Here is a 3,845-nt window from a genome sequence, read left to right as displayed (position 1 = left end):
ACAATTATAGCATGAATAAAAAACAATTATCATGAACAAGGAAATATAATAATAATGCTTTTATTATTGCCTCTAGGGCATATTTCCAACACGAAGGTGGCTGAAGACACGAGAAAAGGCGCGCCCGAGCAGGGCGCGACTCCTCTCCTCCACCAGCCTGTTGGCTCCGACCGACCGCGCCTCCAGCTGCGTCACCACGTCGGTGAAGAACTGAAGATTGCCAGCATAGTTGACTGCGTGGGGCTCGTCAACGGCCGCCTCTCAGATGTTACCCAAGGCTGTGTTGGCTCTCTCCCGGAGCGTGGTGAGCATGGGGTCGTGCTCGTGCTCCAGAATCCGCTGCTGGCGTATCTCGTCCTCGTTCTGCCGCGCAACGGCCTCAGCCTCGTCCACCCGTTGGCGGAGAAGAAGCTCCTCGGTGCGGGAGGTGGTCAGCTCCTCCTACGCCACGCCGAGGGCGGCCCGGGAAGCGTCGGCCCGCCGCGTCACTTCCTCTAGCTTGGCCCTCAGGGCGGCGGTCCTGCGTTCAGCCTCGACCTGGATCAACCCCAGCCTCTCCTCGAACTCGCACTCAAGGTTCAAGCGGGCCGTCGCCACCCCGCGTTCAACCTCTTCCGGGACTCAGGCCTCGCGCGCAGCAACGTCATCCTCTACCTGCGTCACCAAACGCTCTCTCGTCTCCAGACGTTCAAGATCACACGCGCGCTCGGCAGCTTCCATCATCAGTGCCTCCTCACGCCTCTGGAGCTCTTCCTGGTCGACCGAAGCCACCTTCATCGACGCAAGGGTCATCTCACGCAGCTCCACCTGCTGCTCCAGGGAATGGCACCGGGCCTGGAGTTCCCGCGCCCACTCATCCGCCACCTCACGCCGCCGGTCAGCCTCTCGGGCCTCAGCGACGGCCCGGGAACGGGCCTCCCGAGAGGCCGCCAGCGACGCCTCGGCCTCCTCATTATCGAAGTCACACTGGTGGCGCGCAAGGACAATAGCCGCCTTCAGCTTGTGCCTCTCTTCAGCCAGGCGCAGGCCCTCAGCCTCAAGGTGCGCATCTTCATCAGCAAGCTCTTCACCAAGCCAGCTCACCGCGTCAGCCGCCCTCCGGAGAAACCCTTGGCGAAGAACGCGACGCCTCCGGGCGCGCTTGAGCACGTCTTCCGCGTCGTCATCCGCCCCAAGTAAGCGCGGGGGGCCACGAATCAGCACTCCCCCTCTGGGCAGGGGGCTGGCGCCCTCGCGATGGCCGGGCGCGCCTCGTCAGAAGCCCGGCCTGGAGCCAGCCCATCCCCAAGTGAAGAGCACAGGGCCGATCGTAGCCAATCACCGTCCACGACCAGACGCGAAGCCCAAGGCAGGCTGGCTATGCCCCGAGAAGGCTCGCGAAGGCGCGAGGCGCGCAGAGCCGCGATGCACCACATGATGGCTCACCTCTCCGACCGGCCTCACCGCAAGGGCTCTGCTGGAGCTCGGAGCGCTCGAAGATGATGGAGGGGGTGGAGCCTAGGGGGATGGTCCTCAACCATCTCCGTGAGCTCGGCATGAAGGGCCCTGCAGAGCAAGGATCAGCCAAAGCAACGGGAGGATCAGGAGCTAGGAAAGGGGAAGGCTTACTCATCAATGGTGAAATACTTCCTGCGCTTCAGCAGGCGGCAAGGTTAATCGTCACTCAAGGCCTCCCTTCTCTTCCGGAGAGCCTCGAAGTCCACGCAGAAGCGGCCCAGGAGTTGAGCGCAGGGGTCAGCCTGCGACGAGGAAGAAGCGTCAAGGTGCCCAGCGTCAGGGGTGTTGTCCTGATGCACGCCGCCGGTCGCCTCACCAAGAAGGGTAGCTGGGGCCCCAGGGGCCTCAACCACGGGCGCTGCAGGCAGCGGCTCAACGCCTTCAGCCGCAGCAGTATGGGCCTCAGGAGCTGCCCCCCAGGAGTGCCGCCTGGCGTCGTCACCCCGGCGGGGGGCCCCTCAGCCTCCAGCGGCCCATGCCTCCCTGCTCCGCCACTCGAGGAAGTACCGCCGTGCGCGACTAGAAGGGCAGTCACCACCACTGGGTTCTCGCGACGCCCCGTGAGGCCAGCAGGGCGCAGCCCCCATTCATCGAAACCGGGCATCTGATTCACAAAGTCGCCCCTGTTCGAGCAAAGGTACAACAAAGCCCCCCCTTGCCGGACGCTGCCGGGGGAAGGGTCCCCCGTCAAGACCAAGAGCACCTTCCTCAGCGCTTCGGGCGTCAGGTCCTCCTCCTGGAGCCTTATGCGATCTTCACGCCCGCTGAAGGCCCACATCCGGCGAGAGTGGCGCTGGAGAGGAGCAATGCGGCGTAGCAGGAACTCCTTCACCACCCTCGGCGCCGTCACGCCGAGCGCCCTCAAGAACGCGAAGCGACGCCAGACAAAGATGAGCCGGGGGCTCGTGAGCGTCTCCTGCCCCCAGCCTGAATTGGGGACAGCAGATGACGTTGACTCCGAAAGCAGGGGCTGGGCACCCCTACATCCACGTACAGCCACCGCTCGCGGAACCCAGGTGCGGGCAAGGGAAGGCTGAAGTCAATCCCTGAGGCCGCTGTTTCTGGTGCGGCAATGAAGCTCACGCACCCCGAGCATTGGGTGGGGTCGACGAGGCGCAGAGAGAAGAAGTGACGCAGCAAGGCAACCGAAGGGGGGATGCCCATCATTGCCTCACAGACAAAGGCGAAGACGGCAAGAAGAGTAATGGATTCAGGATCCAAATGCATCATATGGATCTGGTAATGGGAAAGCACAACGTTGAAGAAATCGAAAAAGGGGGAACCAATCCCGCCCACAGGGCGTCGACAAAGTACCGGACCTCGGTGAATACTCTGTCGATGGAGAAGTGGGACGTGGGCCAGGCCGTCGTCCTCCCGCACTCATTGAAGATAGTGGCCAGAGCAGAGCTGAGCTTGCCCAAGCCTTCTCGGTTGAGTATGATCGACCGATCAACGTCGGGAGCCGCCGACGAAGGCGAGCGAGGCAGAGGCACCGGTTTCTTCCCTTTTCCCTTCTTCGTCGGAGCCATGGCAACGGGAAGAGGGAGGATTCGAAATTGGATTGGAAGCAGAGACTGGAGCCCGAGAGGAGGAAGAGCAGGGGACGGTCGAGCAGCGAAAAGAGGAACGACTGTGTACAACCACGGGTCCGCCTAGCTGGGCGCAAAATAAGGAGGCGTGGGGGAACAGGGCCGCCCACGTCCAATCGACTGCCATGCGGCGCCCGAGGTCGTAGGCTGTTAGGGCCCACGGCGCTTCGCACTTACCCCTTCGCTTCTCTGCTCAGCCATGTCCGGGCGCGCCTTGGGCCCGGGGGCTACTGTCGGCGTTCTGGGAATGGGGGTCCCCAGACTTGCCTGCCTGCGGCCTGCAGCATGGCTCAAGGAGTGGCCCAGCACGGCCCATCTTCATCAGCACGAGCTCAAGACCCTCGCGAGGGGCTAAGCCTCGCGGGGTGGACGACAGGGAGCTTCCTCAGGCACGACCTCGTCAGGCTGGCTCGCGAGGAGGCGGAGAAATCAAGGCGGGGTACCTCATGAGGTGTCCATGATGCAAGCTATGACGACCAAGGGCGCCAGGCGGGCGCCAGCCCGCGCAGTGTCCTCCTTTCCTCTTTGATGCAAAGGGAGCAAGCGCAGGCGAGAGCATCAAGCAAAGGTATCCGTTTCGGTGCAACAAGACCAAGACCGTCGCAATGGCAGGAAGGAAGTCATTGTGGAGCCCAAGCCGGCGTCACCACCAGAGCCTTTGACAGGCGAGGACCAACTTTAGTCAGGATAAGTGTACTGGATGTTCCCCTTCAAAATGGCCAATTGTTGGCGCCCTTCCCGCTCAATATTTGGGAAGAG

The sequence above is a fragment of the Triticum aestivum genome, chromosome 6B (genome assembly GCF_018294505.1).
Source record: "Triticum aestivum cultivar Chinese Spring chromosome 6B, IWGSC CS RefSeq v2.1, whole genome shotgun sequence".
NCBI classification, from domain to species: Eukaryota; Viridiplantae; Streptophyta; class Magnoliopsida; order Poales; family Poaceae; genus Triticum; species Triticum aestivum.
This window is presented reverse-complemented; position numbering follows the sequence as displayed.